The 22852-nt window shown below is 43.3% G+C and overlaps 1 long non-coding RNA gene across 4 annotated transcripts in view; it reads left to right on the forward strand.

Annotated features, from left to right (window-relative positions):
• The window catches only part of LOC112546097 (uncharacterized), a 146209-nt gene extending 126313 nt beyond the window's left edge, over window positions 1-19896 (forward strand). For 2 of the 4 annotated variants that reach the window (XR_012900692.1, XR_012900691.1), the window contains 2 exons: window positions 14278-14435; window positions 15328-19896. This is a non-coding gene — a long non-coding RNA (uncharacterized LOC112546097). Of the gene's footprint in view, window positions 1-6742; window positions 7265-7735; window positions 7854-9203; window positions 9356-14277; window positions 14436-15321 lie in introns of those variants that run through there. The other 2 variants (XR_012900693.1, XR_003089729.2) reach the window with 2 other exon arrangements.
• Window positions 19897-22852: the final 2956 nt, after the last annotated feature.

Below are 22852 nucleotides of genomic sequence, written 5' to 3' on the forward strand. Positions count from 1 at the left end.
TCATCATTGTAGTTGCCCTCCCCTCTCCCAGCCTCTCTCTTTCCCTCTCCCACCTCCTTTTCACAGTCTCCCCAGTTTTGTTCAATAAAGACAGATTCTTTTTTTGAACACAATTGTCCTTTATTTAGTACATCAGGAAGGGGGGCTAGGGAGGGGTAAGTGGAAGGAGGTGAGGGAGGAATGGGGTACGAGCCCCCGATGGGGAGGACTGGGCTGGCTCTGCGGGCTTCTGGGGGTGGAAACTCTCCTGCAGCCCCCCAATTGCCCCCTCTCCCCAGATGGCAGCCTGCGGCAAGTGCAGCCGGGCTGACGGCCGAGTGCTGTGATGTGCCCAGTGTGGGTACTCCGGGCAATCCAAGCCAGGACTGCTTTGCAAGTGGGGCATCCCTGAGAACTGTCTGTCCGGGGTGGGGGTCGGGTCCCTTTAAGCACAGCCCTCGGCTAGCCTGAGGCAGCAGCTCCACGCTCTTAAGTCCTCATCTGATGTCCTGCCGGCACTGCTTCCGGCCATCCTTAACCCCGGTTCAGGGTCCACTTAATGTGGACATGCTAGTTCGAATTAGCAAAACGCTAATCGAACTAGTTTTTAGTCTGGATCTGTTAGTTCGAATTAGCTTAGTTCGAATTAGCGCTGTAGTGTAGACATACCCCAAGAAACTGCAGAATAGTCAGATGAATTTCTGTCCCAGGAAAGATAATGGAGCAAATAATTAAGGAAATCATCTGCAAACATCTGGAATATAATAAGGTGATAGGTAATAGCTAGCATGGATTTGAAAAGAACAAATAATGTCAAACCAATCTGATAGCGTTCTTTGATAGGATATCAAGCCTTGTGGATATGGGCGAAGAGGTAGATGTGGTAAACCTAGACTTTAGTAAGGTATTTGACACAGTCTCACATGACCTTCTTATCAATAAACTAGGGAAATGCAACCTAGATGGGGCTGTTATTAGGTGGGTGCATAACTGGCTGAATAACCGTTCTCAGAGAGTAGTTATTAATGGTTCACAGTCATGCTGGAAGGGCATAACAAGTGGGGTTCTGCAGAGGTCTGTTCTGGGACTGGTTCTGTTCAATATCTTCATCAACGATTTAGATATTGGCATAGAGAGTACGCTTATTAAGTTTGCAGATGATACCAAGCTGGGAGGGTTTGTAAGTGCTTTGGAGGATAGGGTCATGATTCAAAATGATCTGGACTAACTGGAGAAATGGTCTAAGGAGAATAGGATGAAGTTTTATAAGGACAAGTGCAAAGTACTTCACTTAAGAAGGAACAATCCATTTCACACATACAGATTGGGAAGCAACTGTCTAGGAAGGAGTACTGCAGAAAGAGATCTAGGGGTCATAGTGGACCGCAAGCTTAATATGAGTCAACAGTGTTACACTGCTGCAAAAAAAGGAGATATGATTCTGGGATTAACAGACATGTTGTGAGCAAGACACGAGAAGTCATTCTTCCACTCTCCTCTTCATTGATTAGGCCTCAGTTGAAGTATTGGGCACCACATTTCAAGAAAGATGTGGAGAAATTGGAGAGGGTCCAGAGAAAAGCAACAAAAATGATTTACGGTCTGGAAAACTTGGCCTATGAGGGAAGACTGAAAGAACTGGGTGTGTCTAGTTTAGAAAAGAGAAGACCGAAAGGAGACATGATAGGAGTTTTCAAATATCTAAAAGGGTGTTATGAGGAGGAGGGAGAAAAATTGTTCTTGATTTCTGATGATAGGACAAGAAGCAATGTGCTTAAATTGCAACAAGAGAGGTTTAAGTCGGACATTAGTTAAAATCTTCCTAACTGTCAGGGTGGTTAAACACTGGAATAAATTGCCTGTAAAGGTTGTGGAATCTCCATCACTGAAGATATTTAATAGCAGGTTAGATAGACATCTACCAGGGATAGTGCTTGGTACTGCTGTGAGGGCTTCATGGACTTCATGATAGGTCCCTTCCAGTTCTAGTATTATGTAATTCTATGATTCTAGGTTTAAAACAAACAAAAGGAAATACTACATCACACAACACACAGTCAATCTGTGGAACTCCTTGCCAGAGGATGTTATGAAGGCCAGAACATTACTAGTGTTCAAAAAAGAGCAAGATAAATTCATGAAGGATAGGTCCATAAATGGCTGTTAGCCAGACAGGGTAGGGAATGTTGTCTCTAACCTCTGTTTGTCAGAAGCTGGAAATAGGCAACAGGGGATGGGTCACTTGATGATTACCTGTTCTGTTCATTCCCTCTGGGGGCACCTAGAATTGGCCACTCTTGGAGGACAGGATACTTGGCTTAGTTGTTGTGTTCTAAGATTTTCTCAAATGTATTCTTCATATGAAATTATTTGTTGAATAACTTCCTGTCTCTTGCTCATTCACATTTGTTTCTTTGTAAGTGTTGATATTCAAATTTTCAAGCCATGTGACAGATCACCTAAGCTACTTGATAGGTTTCTGTTAGCTGATTGGATGATTTTAACTATCAGTTTTTCAGTGCACATGTTCATTAAATATGGTAGTACTGAAAGAACCCAGTCAGGGTTAGGGCCAATGTTCCCTCTAATATTTTCTATTCATGTGTGGCTTTTTTCCTACATGTGCAGAATAAATTTTTTATATGCACAGAGACTTTTGAGAGTATGCACCACCAGTAGAAACAAAAAACAAAACAAAACAAAAAACACCTAGCTGTGGGTGCTCTGCTAATCAGCTGGGCAACATGTGAATCTCTTTGGAGAGGCTGCACAAGTGCACAGCTTACAGGGAGCGCTGGTCAGGCCCTAAACATATATGCAGGTTGAAAAGGTTGCTGTCTCAAAGAGCTTGCATTCTAAGGCCCTCCACCCCACTGAAGTAGAAGGATCTCTGCATGGATGTATAGGTCTGGCCATGCAGATTACATTCCAAAATCAAGGCCTGATATAGGAAGAAACTTTAAATTTACTTTAAGCAAATATTCTCCACTATCCTCTGTGTTATCTATAAGTTCATATTTGGCCATCTCCAAAGATTTATCATGTTTTGGGGACTTAGTCCTGTCTCATTTATGTTATAAAATGAAAAAGTGTTGGAACTAGAGCTGGTAAAATGCTTTATTCAAAACTCTTTTTTTCCCCTGACCCCACAATGGTCTGTTTTTCAAAAACAAAAATGTTTGCAATTTTTTTTGAAGAAACAGCCTGACAGAGTTTTAATTTGAAACTGAAAATGGAATTTTGTTTTTTCCCTCCTTTCTTTCCATTCCCTACTTCCCTCTTTTTCAATGGTTAAGTGGAAAAGGGGATTTTTTTTTCTAGTTTTTGCCTTTTTCACCAAAAATTCAGAAAAATTCAAAAAATATTGTGAAATATAATTACCAATTTTGACTGTGTTTGCAACTGTGTTGGGGAACAACAGGGTCTGGTACTCAGGGTCTCTAATACCGTTCTGAATGTGATATAGACGAGCCATAATGTGTCATTATGGAGGGCCAGGAGAAGTGCTGTCTATCTAGAACAGTGCCAAATATTTACAGTGAAATTCCAAAATCTTTTGATAGATCTTCACATTTTAGTTTTGAAATCTCAAAAATGGCCTGTGAAATTTGAGTTTTCTATTTTTGAATGTGTAAGTAGGGTCTGAATGAATGCTTCCTTGACTGCTAGTTGGGAGGAGAGACTTTAGGTGTGTTTATGTAAATACAGTTATCTCCTGCTCTGCTTAGATATTCAGCAGATAGAGAGTAACAAAGTAATCGACTCTGACTGGTCATGGGTCACAAATCACTTTAGTACTTAATGCAAGGGTAGTGAAATACGATCACCAATGTTGTAAACATTGTAGGAATACAGGGAAGAAGGACTTTGCTTAACATGTCCCAAATGGGTGGGTCACCCTCAGTTGAAAGGACCCCGCTAAGCCAGGGGTTCAAATGCTGTGAAAGTAAAAGAAACAGGGAGAGGAATCTCAACCAGGAGACTGTATCACCTCCCCCGTTAAGAACAGCCATTCTTGTGCAAAAAGCCTGCAGTGTAGACATAGCCTCTGAGTTTGAGTTAGTGGGTCTTCACTAGACCCACTAAATCAAACACCTGAAGATTGATTGCAGCAGTATCGATCTTCTGCATAGTGTTGACATGGCCTAAGAGACTGACTGGCAGAAGTCACAGCAGGGAGGCAGGTGCAACCAGCCAATAGTAGTGGCCACTGGGAGCAGTGACCAGATGGCCATCAGGAGCAGCCAGTGGGACCAGCAAACAGGTGGCTGGCAGAGGCCTGGAATGGAGCGAGCATGGTGGCTTTTAGTCCCCACTTACGGCAGGAAGAGAATTCATGCAGATGTACTTCTGAACTTTGGATCTGCACTGGCAGAAGGCCCGGGAATTCACTTGCTGCTTAGAGAGGCCCTAAATTTGAGATATGGTTTGCAATGAACAGTGATGTTGCTATTTCAATATGCAGGTATCTGAATTTTCGCTTATTTCATGTTAAAACCAGACTTTTTATCAGAAGAAAGAATTCTGGGACATGAACTACAAATATCTTACACAAACTATTATTAAAACCTATCAATTATTTTTGCATGGTGTTTTACATTCGAAAACAGGGGTGGGCAAGAGAACCTCCGTGGGCTGGATCTGGCCCACCAAGTGAGCTGATCTGGCCTGCGGATGTGTTGCTGCTTCCCTGCCCCTGCCAATCAGGGTCTGGGGATGGAGGAGCGTGTGAAGTTTCCTCCCCCACTAGGGTGCACGGTGCTTAGAGTGAACCGCCAGCTGTTTAGCTGTTCTGCTGGCGGTTCATTCTAGGCACCGTGGGGGTAGGAAATGAGAGACTTTGCATGCTCCCATCCCCAGGCCCTCATTCACCTGCGGGTACAGGGGAAGTGTGAGAAGTCTCTTCCCACTGCCAGGGGCGTGGGTGCCTGCCAGCTGTTCAGAACATCTGGTGGTTCTTTCGGGGGCGGGGGTGGGGGGAACAAAGACTTCAAACGCTCTCCCATCCCCAGGCCAGTCAGGGTCTGTGGGCGGGGGAGCACAGAAGTGTTCTGACCCTGCCCTTTTTGCCTGAGGCCCCACACCCCTTCCACTTGAGGGTCTGCCCCTTCCAGGGTGGCCCAGGTCCACTTCAAAACTTTTTGTGAAGTGGGCTCCCTTCTAAAATTATTGCACACTTCTGTTCTAGAAGCTGATCCCATCTACATTACAATTTGAATGGTGATGTAACCATGGGAAGGGATAACAATATTATAAATGAGTTCCCATAGAACTTAGACCGCCACGGTCACAGGCAGATATATATTCCCTGTCATAAATGTATCAAATTCCACTTTAAAACTGGTTAAGTTGTTTGCCCTGATTACTCCTTTTGGAAGTCTGTTCCAGAACCTTACTCCTCTGATGCTTAGAAACCTTCTAATTTCCATCCTGAATTTGTTCATGGATAGTTTATACCCCTTTGTTCTTGTGATCTACACAGTGTTTACCCCCATGATATATTTATAGAAAGAAATCCTAGTGCCTCTTAGCTTTTGTTTTTCTAGGCTAAATATGGCAAGTCTCCTTGTTAAGTTTGACTCCCTTCATTCCCCTCACTGTTCTACTAGCCCTACTCTGCATTTGTTCCTCTTTGAATTGATCTTTCTTGAAGGTGGGTGACCACAATTGTACACTGTAATCCAAAATAGCTTTTGCCAATGCCTTATACAATTGCATTAATATTTTCTTATCCCCATTGCAAATACCTTGCCTGCTATATCTTTATTTTACATTGGTTTTTTATAGGCTGCTTCACACGGGAGTCTCATAGATCCCATGTGATCTACTTCTCTTTTCCTTTCTCTGGCATTTGCAACTGGTAAGCCTCCCAACTCATAGCAGAATTCTTGTTATTAGTCACCAGCTGTGTGACTTTGCACTCTTTACTATCAAACTTCGTCCCATTTCTGGTACTCCAGACCTCAAAGTCTTCTTGTATAATATTCCAGTCCTCCTCAGTATTGATGAAGCCTCCTAACTTTGTGTTATCATGAAATTTCATTAGCACACTCCTATTTTTTGTGTCAAGGTCAGTAATTAAAATATTCCTGATCCTTAAACTCCAGTCAGAACCTCCCATTATCCTTATAGTTCTCCTTTCAGCACAACCCACTTTTGTCTTTTCTTTAGCCATTTCTTTACCACCTTTGATCTCTTAAACTGGAGGAGATTAAGCTTAGTATAACTAATAATTTCTGATTTGGTACTTTATCAAATATTTTACTGAAGTCCAGATAGATAAGATGTACTGTATATATCCATGGTCTAAAAAATCAGTTATCCTGTAGGGCAGGGGTGGGGAACCTCAGGCTCAGGAATCGGATGCGGCTCTCGGTTTGCCTAGATCCGGCCCCCAAGGTTCAACCCTTCCCTTTCCCCGCCAGCACATTGGGGAGCTTGTACTGGTGCTCCAGTCCTCCTGCTGTTCCACGGGGGGCTGGAGCACACAAAATCTACTAGCCTGCCCTCTCAGGCTCTGGTGTGTGAGGGGAGTTTGGGGAGTGTCTTTCTCCTTCTCTGTTGGGGGCCACAGTGAGGGTTTTTCCCTGCTTCTCTCTTGTGTGTGGCCCCCAACTGATTTTTCTGTGGGTCAGTGGCCCCCAACCCAACAAATGTTTCCCACCCCTGTGGTAGGGGAAAGATTATCCTGTATGAAACATAAAAATAATTGTGGATTTGTTTTGTTTTTACCTTCTTGGTTATATCACTCTTCAAGTAGAAGACTGATTGGCTTGCTCTCTGGAAAGAAGCCCACGTAGCAGTATGGGGATAGATCTTCAGCTGGTGTAAAAAGACATCACTACACTGATTTAAATGTTGCAATGCAGATTTTCAACGTGAGGATCTGGCTCCTGAGACTTTCAACTGTTACCATTAGAGAGGGAATACAAAGCCATACAGCATAGGCTAGCATGATTAAATACAGAGAGATAGCTGGTTGCTTGGTTTCATAAACTATTTTAATAACAGAAAGAATGTAACATGAATGCCAAGCTAAGATCGCTACCTGGATAAGATCCCAGATTTTATCTCCTCTCTCTATGCCTTTTTAAAATAAGCCAGTTTTGAAGCCATGACTTTTCCCTCATGGGGTTTGTCATGGCATAGTCCCCAGGAACAAATCTCTTAGTTTCCCTGCACAGCTGCAAAATCCTGCAGGCACAGACAGAAAAGTGTTGGCTTAAATAGATCTTTTGGAACAATAGAGCCATAAAAGAAGCTACAGATGGAGAAGACCTATTCGGTGAGCTACCAGTTTCTCTATGAACGTATGTGAGTAGTTCCACATATATTTGGGTTTATTTCTCATACACATTGCTACAAGTTGTATTGGACCCCCCAAAAACCCCATTGTCTCAAATGGGGTTTTATGGGATTCAGGTTGTAGCAATTGTGCATGCTATCTGGCATTGGATCTGCCCGGTGTAGCTGCATGCATGTGAGTGCACAGTTTTGCACATGCACAGTAGAAGCTTTATAGAATCTCTTTGGAAAATGTAACCCTTTGCTGTCCAGAGGTGAATTAGAAGAGTAAGTGCCTTCAACTACATAAGCGAGATGGAGTAGTCTTAAAAACACAAGGTCCAATTGGCCAGAGGTAGTCTGGATTTTCTTTTGCCTTCCTCTGAATCACCAAGGATTGGCCATTGCAGGAGACATGACACCAGACTGATGGGCTGATACTCTGAAATGTTACAGTTTATCTTCTTGGCAGATGCCTGGCTGGCATGCCTTGCTCAGATGCTCAGGATCAAACTGGCCCGCAGATTTGGGGGTTTGGAAGAACTTTTCCTCTCTCCTACCTCTGCTATCCGATCAGCAGAGACTTTAAGGTAACTCCCTTTCTTTACTGCATGGGTTGTGGACTGTCTGCTGGGATATTTTGGGCATGTTCCACTTAATTAGTTCCCCACCATGGCACGGGCCTTGGACATTGGTGGCATGCTGATTTCTCCTGTGCATACAACAATTTAGTCTTCTGAGAACTGAAGTACTTTAGTCTAACCAGCTGGGTGAAATTTCATGACTATGAGATACAGGAGGTAACTCCAGATGTTCTATTGCTTCCTTCTTTAAACTCTATACAGTCTAGGAAACTCTATTCCTTGAACTCTGAATAACTTTTTGAGGGCGTCACAACACAGGTACAATAGTATGTATAGGACCAATGGTAAATGAGCATACTGAGGGTGTATCTACACTGCACCCGTAGCTCGAAATAGTCTGTGGGATTTGAGCTACACATATTGTGTAGCTTACTTCGAGTAAATTTCGAAATAGCTTATTTCATAATTTGGCACTGTCTACACAGCATCAAATTTCAAAATAACCCGCCATTCCAAAATATCCCTTACTCCTCATGGAACGAGGTTTACAGGGACGTCAGAATAGCGAGTCTGTTATATTTTGAAATAATGAGCATGCCGTTAAGATGTGGGGTATCCTGAAATAGCTCCACAGTATGGACGTAGCCTGAGGGAGCTAGATAAATTTATAACTATTGTATTGCTTCCTTTAGGAAAAAGAGTTAATTTTTTCCTTGCAAAAATTCAAGATTTTGTTTTCAACTGCACCTGTTGTCTCTGAATAAAGTTAGCTGATTACTTGAGATGCCTGCTCTGATTTGTGGGTGGGTGGGTATTTTTATTCCTCTAAGAGATTCAGGCAGCAGTAAAAAGAGTAATTGTAATTCCATAATTAGTGTGTCTCCTTTTTTCCCTGACCAAAAAATGGAAGGGTGTCCTTTTCTATGAATGTCATTTTGTCTCTGAGCTCCTGTACTTTAATGTCTTTGATGCTTAAAGCTGAAACAGAGGATGAAGTGAGCAGTCTACTAATATGACTATGCCCGCCTGTTTTCTCTTAAAAGAAAAATCCCACAGAATTTTATAAGATGCAATAAAAAAGTATAGCAGGGCAAAGCCTTTATAAATTAATTATAATGATACTGAATGCTTTTATGTTTCTGTAACTTTATTCCAGGAGCCCCCAGGGTGGGAAAAGAACTTAATTAAAAATAGGCTTCCTTTAAACATCATAAAATGTTACTTTGCCTTGTTTGCTCCCTCTCTCTTCTCCACCCTCCCAATTTCTTGTCTCTCCTCTTATTAACATACTTTGTGAGGTTTTTCAATGCAATGACAGTCTTTCTATTGTGTGTGTCTTTACTCTGCCTAGCACAGAAGTTCCCTCATCTTTGATTTCCCAAGATGCTACTGAGCTATAAGAACATTAGAACAGACATACGGGGACAGATCAAAGGTCCATCTAGCCTAGTATCCTGTTTGCTGACAGTGCCCAATACCACATGCCCCAGAGGGAGAGAACACAACAGGTAATCATCACGTGATCCCTCTCCTGTCATCCATCTCCGGACAAGAAGACGGTAGGGGCACCATTTCTACCCACCCTGGCTAATAGCCATTGATGGACCTAACCTCCATGAATCTATCTAGCTCTTTTTTTAACCCTTTTAAAAGTCCTATTATTCTCAACATCCTCTGGCAAGGAGTTCCACAGGTTGACTGTGCGCTGCATGAAAAAAATCCTTTTGTTTGTTTTAAACCCGCTGACTATTAATTTCATTTGGAGACCCCTAGTTCTTATATTGTGGGAATAAGTAAATAACTTTTCCTTATTCAGCTTTTCCACATCAGTCATGATTTTATAGACCTCTGTCATATCCCACATTAATCTCCTCTTTTCTAAGCTGCAATTCTCTCTTCATATGGGACCTGTTCCAAACCCCTAATAATTTTTGTTGCCCTTTTCCAATGCCAATATATCTTTTTTGAGGCGACCACATCTGAACGCAATATTCAAGATGTGGGTGTACCATGGTTTTATATAGAAGCAATAAGATATTCTCCGTCTTATTCTCTATCACTTTTTAAGTGATTCCTAACATTCTGTTTGCTTTTTTTTGACTGCCTCTGCACACTGAGTGGATGTTTTCAGAGAACAATCCACAATGACTCCAAGATCTCTCTCTTGAGTACTGTAGTTGTAGCTAAATTAGTTCACATCATATTATAATTAATAGGGGCAAAGAAGCCGAGCACTTCATGTGGATGAGAAGGAACATGAACTAGGGGAGTAAAGCATAACTGGGTGGTCTGTGTCACAAGAGAACTGTAAGGTAAAAATTCAGCCTGATAATTGTACTTGGATTGGATGTCATAACAGTAATATGTAGCCCTAACAATAGTGCCAGTCAATAAGATGAACACTGTACATACATTAATTAAAAAGTGAAACCACCCAACAAGTATGTGTGGTTGGTAAGGGCTATATCAAAAACCATTCATCCATAACTGAAATGGAACAGCTTCATGGATGGAACATAGTCACTATTTGAACATTGTACTACAAGGCTACCCATCACTCTAGCACAAAAAATGAAAATGAGTTCTGTCTCCCGCTGAACAAGGAATTTAAGCAGACAGAATGTGATTATTAGAACTGGATTCTGTCCTAAATAACAGGGATAGTCAGCACTCTTACTGTATTTCCTCAATAGTCAGCATTCTTACTGTATCTTCTGACTTACATTTTAAAATTTCTCTCAAAAGATGACTCCTTTAATTTCACATGCTTCCCCCTGAATTGCTAGTTGATTCTCTCTGCAGCACCTGCCAAATAACATTAAAACTGCGGCCATATCCCTCCTATGTTTTTTTTAGAGGTGGAATCACATTTTAGTAAAATTTCTTAGTTTATAAAATGTCTGTGTTTATTATCCAGTATACTTACCACGCATTTCCTAGATTCCACTTAGCGTTTGTTCCAGCGGCAATTATTTGGAGCTGGCTGGCAGAGGTGCTAAGATGGTGCTGTATAAAGGCTTGCATTTAAGTAGAGCTTCTGAGATAGATTGTGCTTTATAAGCACAGTTCTAAGCAAGAAGTAGTAGATCAGCTACACTACTCCAAGGGTAGCTCTGAGAGTCACATTCAAACTCACTAGATAATTACACTAACTCCAGCAGTTAGAAGGAATTGTAGACCTGGCAAGGAAAATGTCTACATCTTGAACTGGTTCTTTGAGGGGCACATATTGCAGAACTGAGGAAGGCCATGGGAGAGGGACAGAATAAGATCCAAAGTTGAGAGCCCTCTGCAGACAACCTGGCTGCAGGGATATTACAGTCCAGAGTGCTTTGATGTGCCAAGAACGGCCCCGTGGTTAATGCTACGGTTTCTGCATCAGGTTTATTTAAGGTTTGTATCTTTTTATGCAACTCACCATTGATAGCTTTCCCCAGAGTTCCCCAGGCTCCCAGATTAAGCTGAATTTAAGGCTGGTGCTTTTTATCCCAGTTAATTATCAAATAAGGGACATGAAACTCAATCTGTTTTAAATAACACACTCTGAAATCTTTTTTTATCGAGGCTAAAAATTTCCGGAAAAGTTCCGGAAAAGGGCCAGTGTAGACAGCCCAGTAGTCTTTTCCGGAAAAAAGCCCCGATCACGGAAATGACGATCGGGGCTCTTTTCCGGAAAAGCGCGTCTGCATTGGCCACGGACGCTTTTCCGGAAAAGCAGCCTGCCAGTGTAGACGCTCTTTTTCCGGAAATACTTATAACGAAAACTATTCTGTTTTAAGCATTTCCGGAAATTCATGCCAGTGTAGTCACAGCCAGAGGGTTTAAATGCATGCAGAGAGAATGCTTTCTTACATGCACCACCAACTTCCTCCTGACAGATGGGGTTTTGCTACTTAACTGAAGGGGCTGCTTGGAGTTTAAGGTCTCGTCCATGCCAGAAAATTAGATTGATCCATCTACATTGCTCAGGAGTGTGAAAAACCAACATCCTGAGTGATGTAGTTAAGCTGACCTAAGTCCCGTGTAGCCAGTGGTAGGTTGAAGGAAGAATTCTTCCGTTGACCTAACTATTGCCTCTTGGGACTAGGATTTATGATGGTGCCAGGAAACCCTCTCCTGTTGCTATAGAAACAGTTTATACTGAAGCACTACAGTGTATACATAGCCTAGGTTTAGTAACTTCCTCCTCCATTTAGACGGCTTTGGAAGTGATGCAGGAAACTGCAGTGCTGAGTTAATTTTTTAAACATCTTGGAAGATATTTAGCTTTTTCCCCAAAAACTTTGACTTTAAACAGGTTTTTATTTTTAAACTTTGTTTTAAATGGGGTGAAGGGACTTTGTTTCTAAATATGCACGTGGGAGGGTAGTTTATACTGTGATGTAGCTGTAAAGTGAACCACATAACTGCAGCTGTAATGCATCAGGAGAGTGCAGAGGGCAAGATACACATTGGATCAAACAGGAAAGCAGCTTCTTCTGGGAGCTGCTAATGAATGTTAATGATTTACCTATAGTACTGTCTGCTTTTAGCTACAACAAAGTGTTATTGCATGTACTGTACATGGAGAAAGACCCTTTGTTTAGACAATATCAGTGCAACCTTTGCCTATAGACTAGGCCTGAGCCTTTGTTTCACCTGCTGGGCGGGAAGTAGGAATGGGAGAATCACAGGAAAATGACATCTGTCAACACTTCCAACTGGACAGGATTGATTGATGGAGGTCCCAGCCCCTTGGATTATGGAACAATAATCGAGAACTTGGAACTATTTTGCTTTATCAGTGCTATTACAATAAGCCAGTTAGTATACTGTTTTCCACATGGAAAAATGCATTCAGTAGAGTGTAATTGTCTGAAGAAGTATCACTTCTTTGGCACGAAAGGCATTTGGCTACAGAACTTGCCAGAGCATCACCATTCATCTGAGGTATGCAGTTATGTTTCATCAGTATTTCCTGGCTCCGTGCGCAGAGCTGGATGCACAAGGGAGCAGGATTACAGTTGCACAAGCAACTGTTAATGGGGCATTTCCTAACTTTCAAATGCTTTACTCTGCAACCTTCAGTCATATTCTTTTAACATTTTTTTTGGCGTGTAATTATTGTTAAAGTTCCCCTACCTTATCGGTACAGGATATGAGACTAGCTCTTGATATGTGGCGTGAACCTATGTAGCTTAGCCATACGTGTCTGAGTAATACTGATGCTGGAAATTGGGAAATTCCAAAAAAGGATGCAAATCACTAGCATGATCCCTGCTAGATCCCCACAGACTTTACTGGCTCTTCTAGCTTTGTAACCCAACCTAGTGCGAGGAGCAACCTATTGTTTTTTCTGCTGCTTTTGCTGCTTTGTTTGCTGTTAGCAGGTGCTCCCCCGTAAAGGAATGCCTCATAGAACAGTTCAGAGTCTGTACTGATCATGAACTTGAGAAAAATCAGTTGTACTATTAACCACAACCAATTGCAATCTTCCCCTTCCTTTTCCTTCATTTTAATGCTCTGTTTAAGATGGGGATGGACAAATACCAGCCGTGGGCTGGATCTGGTTCCCCAGAGCTAGCCGCTGGCAGGCTGCTGCCACTATATTTATCTGTGTTGCCACCATTTTATTGCCCATCTCTGGCTAAATGGTCAAGGGAAGATGCTATAAGGCCAATGAGTTTGTAGGAAATGTTTTTTTTCTTTTCCCAGTTCTTGACTTTAGGTTAAGTTGTACATTTTTGTACTAGTTTGGATGATTTCCAAGAATGTACTCAAGTTTCGGAGTGTAAGGCGCATGTTACAGCTGGTTGGAAAGCAGTTTGTTTTTTATTTCCTCACAACATTTTTGATTAGTTATTGAAAAAATGGAAGGGTTTTGCCTCCAATTTTTGACCTAAATGTAATTGATTTTTGGTCATTATCTGTTTTGGTTGTTGGGGCGGTGGGGGGGGAGGTCAAAGAATGTTGGGGATTTGGCTTTAAAAGATCTGTTAGTGGTGACTTTCAATTTCTAATATAAAAAGTAGATGTTTTCTTTTTAAAAAAATCAGATGAAAATTCAGTTTTCTGCTAACATTTTTTCCAGCCAGCCCTAGTAAGGAATAATATGTTGTCTGGGCTTATGGTTGGAGGAAGGGAATTGAAAAAAAAACCATATGAAGAAGAGGTGGGCTACATGCTTCCCTCAAACATCACTCATTCATTCATTCATATCTCCTCCAGTACTGGCTCAGCTCTCATGGCCAGCTAGTGGGAAGGTGAAGCCAAAGTTGTGACTGTTTCCTGCCATTTCCTACCTCCTTGCATAAGGGTGGTGAAGCACCTGCTTATTCCTATGTGACTAGACCTAGTTTGGGTCCTTGCCTAGGAGTGTGAAGGGGTGTGTGTGTTGCATGCTCACAATCTTATATCTCATGAACTGAATCCTTACTCTGTTTTTACTTAGTCACTAAACAGGCAAACTCTCACTGAAGTAACTGGAAATCCGTAACCCATTATCCTAGCAGTAAAGAAGAGGAAAGTGTTGTGAATATCATCATCACAGAGAATTATGCACGGTGATCTTGTTTTGTCTCAGTTGTTTTTAGCCCAGTTCCAAAGCAGGTAAGACCAAGACCAGACCAAGATCTGGAGTTTTGGCTGGGGATATGCATGTAGACCTGGATTTTAGCTACTGAAAGGATCACCTTATGTGATCTTTACATTTGATGAGGTCAGGCCTTTTTGCCTTTTCTGTGCCTCAGCTGTCTTATGCAGTGTAAGTCCGTCTCCTGAAACAACTCTAATGTTTCTTATTACCTTAAACAAGGAGATACGGGTTTTGTCATCACAGCAGGCAGGAGCAGCCCTAGACAAGCTGCCAGCAACTGGCGCCCTAGGCAAAATGCGCGATCGGTGCGCGATCAGCATCCCCGCTTCCAAAGCCCTCAACGGCCATTTATCTTGGCACCCTAGGTGACCGCCTAGTTCGCCTGTATTGACGGGCTACCACTGACAGCAGGTCATACTATTCAATCTCCTTAGACTTTCCAGTGGGTGTTATGCTTAGTCATGTGGATTTGCTAGGTCAGAGGTGGCAGAAGATCATTTTGATCCATAAAAACATTATCAGGAATGGATGATATTGAAATAAGCCTAGAGGGGTGTCAGAATGATCGGACTAATACATGTTCTTGGAGACTGAGATTTCTCTTGTTGGCTCCCCTACCTAGATTAAAATTGAGATTGCTGTGGGCTAATTGCTAATGATCTTTCATTGGACATTTGGAGAGGCTAGTGATTGCTATCCTTTTCTTTGGGAACTTATACCTGTGGCTTTGGAGAAGAGGGCATTCATTGCCTTCCTGCTTCTGGTCCCTTGACAACATACTAACGAGACCCGCTAAGGGGGGAAAAGGCCATGCTATTTCTGGTACAGTTAAAAGGCAGGTTTAAAAAATTAGTCTACATGTATCCTTGTAAACATTTTTTTCTTGTTTCTTCTACTGAGATGTAGTGCCCATCTTTAAAAAAAGGGAAGAAGGACAATCCAGGGATCTACAGACTGGTCTGTCTCACCTCAGTCGTCAGAAAAATCATGGAGGAGATCCTCAAGAAATCCATTTTGAAGCATTTGGAAGAGAGAAAAATGATCAGAAAAAGTCAACATGAATTCACAAGGGCAAGTCATGCTTGACCAACCTGATCGCTTTCTCTGACAAGATAACTGGCTCTGTGACATGATAAACCTGGACTTTAGCAAAGCTTTTGATACGGCCTCTCACAGTATTCTTGCCAGCAAGTTAGGGAAGTATGGATTGGATAAAGGGACTATAAGGTGGATAGAAAACTGGCTAGATTGTCATGCCCAATGGGTAGTGATCAACGACTCAAAGTCTGTTTGGGGGTTGGTATCAAGCGGAATGCCTCAAGGGTCGGTTCTAGGGCTGGTTTTGTTCACCACCTTTATTAATGACCTGGATGAGGGTCAATTGCACCCTCTGCAAGTTTATGGATGACACTAAGCTAGGGGGAGAGATAGATACATTGGAGGGCAGGGGTAGGGTCCAGAGTGATTTAGACAAATTGGAGGACTGGAACAAAAGAAACTGATGAAGTTCAACAAGGACAAGTGCAGAATCTTGCACTTGGCACAGAAGAATCTGAAGCACTGTTATAGGCTGGGGACTGACTGGATAAGCAGCAGTTTGGCAGAAAAGGACTTGGGGATTACAGTGGATAAGAAGCTGGGTATGTGTGCCCTTGTAGCCAAGAATGCTAATGGCATAGTAGGGTGCATTAGGAGGAACATTGCCAGCAGATCCAGAGAAGTGATTATTCCCTTTTATTGGGCACCGGTGATGCCATATCTGGAGTATTTTATCCAAGTCTGGGACCCCCCGTCACAGAAAGGATGTGGATCCATTGGAGAGGGTCCAGTGGAGGGCAACAAAAGATGATTAGGGGCTGGAGCACATGACTTATGAGGAGAAGCTGAGGGATTTGGGCTTGTTTAGTCTGCAGAAGAGAAGAATGAGGGGGGATTTGATAGCAGCCTTCAGCTTCCTAAAGGGAGGTTCCAAAGAGGATGAGAGAGGCTGTTCTCAGTAGTGACAGATGGCAAAACGAATAGCAAAGGTCTCAAGTTGCAGTGGGGAGGTCTAGGTTGGATATTAGAAAAAACGATTTCACTAGAAGGGTGGTGACGCACTGGAATGGGTTACCTAGGGAGGTGGTAGAATCTCCATCCTGGAGATTTTTAAGTTCCAGGAGGACAAAGCCCTGGCTAAGATGATTTAGTTGGGGTTGGTCCTGCTTTGGGCAGGTGGTCGAACTCGATGGCCTCCTGAGGTCTCTTCCAGCCCTAGGATTCTATTATTCTACTTTTTTCTCCTCATATTGAGGTGATTTCTGCTTTGTGCTGTGATGTTGCATGTTTCTGAGGCAGAGGTTAGTCTAGGCAGTCCCTTGTGTGACAGACTACTGCAACCCCTACATGTTTCCTATTGACCGGTCAACAAAAACAACACCACGTATCAGAGTACCCTTCAGGAGTATCCTTTTCACCTGCAAGATCAGAGTGCAGGGAGCATTCTCAGCTCATACACATAATTTCCCCCCAAGGATTGGGAAACGTGAGATGTTTTCCTGTATTGTGCCACCTGAACCATCAAAGCTTTCATTCCCAAGTGACACCAGTCATGCTGTAAGACTTGGAAGTGTCCCAACGCTTCAAGCTGGTATTGAATTTGTTTTATTTCGAGTTCATGAATAATACAGGGTCTGTTAAAAAGAACTATTTGATTCATCATTGGCTCTTTCTAGTAACATAACTTCAACCAGCATTATTTTTGCTCTTAGGGGACCTGATTCTTTTCCGTTCTTTGCAAGTGGTCCCACTTTCAATAGATTGGCCCTATTTCAATAGGTTGATTCATGGAGCAAGGAATTGCTTTATGTGAGTAAGGGGAGTGGAAGCTGGCCCCGTGTAGATTTAAATTGAGTTTGTGCTTGGACCTACATGGGTGTGCCAAGGAGAGATGGAGACATTCCCATTTTATTTTTCACTCACAGTCTGCATCCATTGCAAGGGAAACAAAATGACTGCTCTGAAAACAGTGATTCCTTCTTGGATGCCCTGTTGCAGTGCAATCCCTCTGTCTATTTGGAAGCTGTAATTAACCAGAAAACAAAGGAATTGCTTGTTTGATAATGGTATAAGGATGAGCAACTAAGTCCAGGTCTGCACTGGGGGGATAAATTTGAATTAAGATATGCAACTCAAGCTATGTTGAATGTGTAGCTGGAGTCGATGTACCTTAATTTGAAACAGGGTTTGGAACGGGTCCCATATGAGGAGAGATTAAAGAGACTAGGACTTTTCAGATTGGAAAAGAGGAGACTAAAGGGGGATATGATAGAGGTCTATAAAATCATGAGTGGTGTGGAGAAAGTGAATAAGGAAAAGTTATTTACTTGTTCCCATAATATTAAAAACTAGGGGCCACCAAATGAAATTAATGGGCAGCAGGTTTAAAACAAATAAAAGGATGTTCTTCTTCACACAGTGCACAGTCAACCTGTGGAACTCCTTGCCTGAGGAGGCTATGAAGTCTAGGACTAAAACAGGGTTTAAAACAGAACTAGATAAATTCATGGAGGTTAAGTCCATAAATGGCTATTAGCCAGGATGGGTAAGGAATGGTGTCTCTAGCCTCTGTTTGTCAGAGGGTGGAGATGGATGGCAGGAGAGAGATCACTTGATCATTACCTGTTTGGTTCACTCCCTCTGGGGCACCTGGCATTGGCCACTGTCAGCAGACATGATACTGGGCTGGATGGACCTTTGGTCTGACCCAGTATGGCCATTCTTATGTTCTTATGAACTTTCACATTATCCCCACAGTGGGAGGTTGATGGGAGAAATGCTCCTGTTGACTTCCTTTACTCATTGTTAGGAGTAGGAGTACCAGCATTGATGGGGGCACCCTAAGCATTCAATTTAGGGGGTCCTTCCTAGACTTGCTATCCATAAATAATTATAGACGTGGCCTAAGAGTAGTTGAATGAAATTAAAACAGAAGAAAATGGCTGAGTATCAGGGAGAAACAATGTTAGCTATGAGACCTCTCTTTATATTTCTGCAAGAGAAACTATAGAAGCCATTTAAAAATAGGCCAACAAAACACTAGAAAATACATTGTAGGCAAAAAATCTAGAGTTAGCAAGCGAGTGAACTAGATGCCTTCATGTGTCTTTTACATTTATTAATCCATGCAGCTATTGTATGCATCCTAAATAAGTCTCCTTTGCCTCCTATCATTTTGTCTCTTGAACAAATAAGAACTGAGCAGATCAATATGTATATTCCAATGTATGTCTTCAGCTGGCTGGAATTCCCACTGGAGATTCAGAAGCTGTAGACTAACTTTCAACTTCACAGCCTCTCTTTGTCTCTTCCTAATAGTGTGTTTGAAATAATTATTTCTCCTCCCTATCAAGTGATGTAAATGAGCTTTTACCCAAGATGTTCTCACTGTTCTAAATTGCCTTGTGCTCATTTTAAACAGTTGCTTTTATTTTAGGATTATAAACATTACATAACTAAGCCTGTTCCAATGTTGTCATCTGGAGAAATACCACTGAATCCAGAATTGCTTAATCTCCTTCTCTGATAACTACAGAATGGGGCAGACTTAGGTATTGACCTAGCTTGTGTGTGTTATGACACTAGCCATTAAGCATGTGTCTCATAATTAGCCTAAGGATCTGTGGATGAGTAGCATAACTGTGAGGTCTGTAATTTCAGTAATGAAAAGTACTTAATCTTCCATGTCATAATGACCTGCTTTTTTACATTAAGTATTTTGTTTGGTTAATTACCGTGTGTTTCTGTGATTCAAGTGTCACTATGGGTAGGGCTGCACAGCAGTTGGAGGTATGACTCCATCTTTGATAGCCGTACCCAAGCTAGCTTCACTGGTGCTAGCGTGAACATGGATATTAATGAGCCCGCAGCAGCATGAGGTTCAGGGTAGGCTAGCTATCTAAGGGTACGTCTACACTACAACGTTAATTCGAACTAACTTAGTTCGAATTAGTTAATTCGAACTAAGCTAATTGGAACTAACGGATCCAGACTAAAAAACTAGTTCGAATTAGCGTTTTGCTAATTCGAACTAGCATGTCCACATTAAGTGGACCCCGAACCTGGCTTAAGGATGGCCGGAAGCAGTGCCGGCAGGGCATCAGAGGAGGACTTAGAGTGTGGAGCTGCTGTCTCAGGCTACCCGACCCCCACTCCGGACAGACAGTTCCCAGGGGTGCTCCGCTTGCAAAGCAGTCCTGGCTTGGATTTCCCGGAGTACCCACACTGGGCACATCACAGCACTCGGCCGTCAGACCGGCTGCACTTGCCACAGGCTGCCATCTGGGGAGAGGGAGCAATTGGGGGGCTGCAGGAGAGCTTCCACCCGAAAAGCCCGCAGAGCCAGCCCAGTCCTCCCCATCGGGGGTGTGTACCCCATTCCTCCCTCACCTCCTTCCACTTACCCTTCCCTAGCCCCTCTTCTTGATGTACAAAATAAAGGGACAATTGTGTTCAAAAATTGAATCTGTCTTTATTGAACAAAACTGGGTGAGACTGGGAAAAGGAGGTGGGAGAGGGGAAGAGAGAGGCTGGGAGAGGAGAGGGCAACTAAAATGATCAGGGGTTGGGAACAGGTCCCATATGAAGAGAGGCTAAAGAGACTGGGACTTTTCAGTTTAGAAAAGAGGAGACGGAGGGGGGACAGGATAGAGGTCTCTAAAAGCAGGAGTTGGGTGGAGAGGGTGCCTACAGAAAAGTTCTTCATTAGTTCCCATAAAGAAGGACTAGAGGACACCAAAGGAAAGGAATGGGTAGCAGACTTCAAACTAGTAACACAAAGTTGTTCTTCACAAAGCAAAGAGTCAACCTGTGGAACTCCTTGCTGCAGGAGGCTGTGAAGGCTAGAACTAGAACAGAGTTTAAAGGGAAGTGAGATCAAGTCATGGAGGTTGGATCCATGGAGTGGTATTAGCCAGGGGGTAGGAGTGGTGTCCCTGCCCAAGGTTTGTGGAAGGCTGGAGAGGGATGGCATGAGATAAATGGCTTGGTCACTGTCTTCGGTCCATCCCCTCCAGGGTCCCTAGGGTTGGCCGCTGTCGGCTACTGGGCTAGATGGACCTTTGGTCTGACCCAGTACGGCCATTGTAAGCTCAGGGCTCAGGGTCAGGGGTCTCAGTGGACCACCTTGATTTTCATGCACACCTGCTTCTGGGTTGCCAGGCTGGCAGCTCTCCTGCCCTAGCCGGCCACTTTCCTGTGCCTAGTGCGGAGGTCGTGGACGAGGTCCACGATGTCCACACTAGCCCAGGCGGGTGCCCGCCTCTTGTGCTCCCGGGCAAGCTCCCGGGAGCAGCCAGCCTGGTCCCGGGAAGAGGGGGAGGGCTGGGGGGGCATCGGGTGGGTGGCTCGATCCGTGCCAGGTGCAGGGTCTGCTGGCTGGGTGCTGGCAGGCTTGTATCTGGCATGGGCACCGTAGCCAGCCCGTGCCCCTTTAAGGGGTCCGGGGCCAGGAGGGGGGCAGACGAGTTTCCCTAGTGTTGGCCAGAGTGGCCACCAGGGAAAGCTGGGGAGGGCTAGCCTCCCACTAGTTCGAATTAAGGGGCTACACCCCCCTTAATTCAAACTAGCTAGTTCGAACTAGGCTTAATCCTCGTAAAATGAGGTTTTCCTAGTTCGAACTAAGCGCTCCGCTAGTTCGAATTAAATTCGAACTAGCGGAGCGCTAGTGTAGCGCCTATGAAAGTTAGTTCGAACTAACGTCCGTTAGTTCGAACTAACTTTGTAGTGTAGACATACCCTAAGAAAGTAACCAGGCTTCAGACACCTTGCATAGCTCATGCTGAATGAAGCCTGTGCTGCTTCAGCTTCCCTGAGATTGGCAACTGAGCTAGCTAGATTAAAGCTATTTTGGGTATGTCTCCATGTACTACAGGATAGACATGTCCAATGTGAGATTTTGCTACAGCTCACAGCAGATGTGTGTTGATTGAGTCCCAGAGATTGAACTGTAGGGTTTATCTGATGGGACAGCCTTTGATTCATCTTGATGAGATTATCAGCAGGATGCTGGTATGTGCTGGGCAGCCATTTGTCTCTTCCTGATGGTTTGCAGATTGTACCATGCACAGCCGTTGTAAGGAATAGCTAATTGATGTATACTCTGACTATATCAGGGCGTATTGTTGTTTGTTAAAGTGCTGCAAAGGGGAAGAGGGAAATATCAGCTACCAGGGATGGGACATACTCAGGACTGATGGATTCTCAGATCAGCAAAAGCACAAGGACAGCACATGCAATATGCAAAGAGTGCTTCTAGTAGCCACTGGTTGGCAGGATTTCCTAGTGGTTAACACTCACTTAGCCATGGTGGGAGTACTGGTAGGAAAGCCTAGCCCCTCCGTCTCCACTGGGCTCTGACCCCGGGCCCTCAGAGGGTCAGCAATGATGACTCCTGGGGAGGATGGGGATCCTCTGCATTTCCCTCCCTGGGTTGCTTCCTACCAATGCTCTCTCCACTTTCACTCCCAGATATGGAGAAAGAAAATATAAAAGGGAAACCGAACCATCAGCTCCAACCAGACTCAGCATACAAATCCTTGGAGTCTCAGGGAAGTGTTTCTAACTCCTTTCAGAGGAGCCTGCAGGCTGCATCTGCACTCCTTCCCAGTCTCTCCCTTCTGAAGAATGGTTTCCCTTTAATTCAGGTATTGAGGATCTCATCCGTAACTGTGACATCTTGGACAAGACATTGGGGATTGAACTAGGTAACCCCAGATCAAACATAATGAACTGCTAACACTCATTAATTGAGGCTGTACCAGGCGTGTATCCTCTGAGGCTGTTGAATCTCTCCAGAGAGATGCCAGCTTTTCTATCTGTTTTATGTGTTAATTAAGGGCTTGGTAGTGAACCCTTTGCTTAAAGTGAGCGATGATACATACATGATACATAAATAGGTCAGTGGATGAAATCTTGGCTTGGTAGAAGCCAAAAGCAAAACTCTCATTGATTTAATGGAGCCAGGATTTCCCATAATGTTTTAAGCATTATTTTCCACGGGTAACTTACTCTGAGGCACATTCCCTTTCCCCTGTTTTCTAGAGGGGTAAGTTAACAATTAAAAACTAACTCTCAGGAATACTTTGTATCTGGGAAATCCTGCTTGGACTTACTAAACCAGCTCTAGTCGATCAAGAGGCTCATTTGCAAACTGGCCCAAGGGAAGCTGCTGCTTGTTGTTGTTTCAAAGAAAGCATGAGTGAGCGACGGAACTAGATGTGTGTCAGGTTTAAAATACTTCTATCCATAAAAAGCAATACTAATTATCCTACACGTGTGGGCAAGTCAGAATAGCTCATTACCAAAAGGAATGGAAACTTTCTATTGGTAAAGGAAGCAGCCTAAAAATCCAGCATTATTCACACATGTGGGCACACAATGGCTTCTTTCAAAT

This window comes from Pelodiscus sinensis, chromosome 1 (assembly GCF_049634645.1).
Source record: "Pelodiscus sinensis isolate JC-2024 chromosome 1, ASM4963464v1, whole genome shotgun sequence".
Classification (NCBI taxonomy): domain Eukaryota; kingdom Metazoa; phylum Chordata; order Testudines; family Trionychidae; genus Pelodiscus; species Pelodiscus sinensis.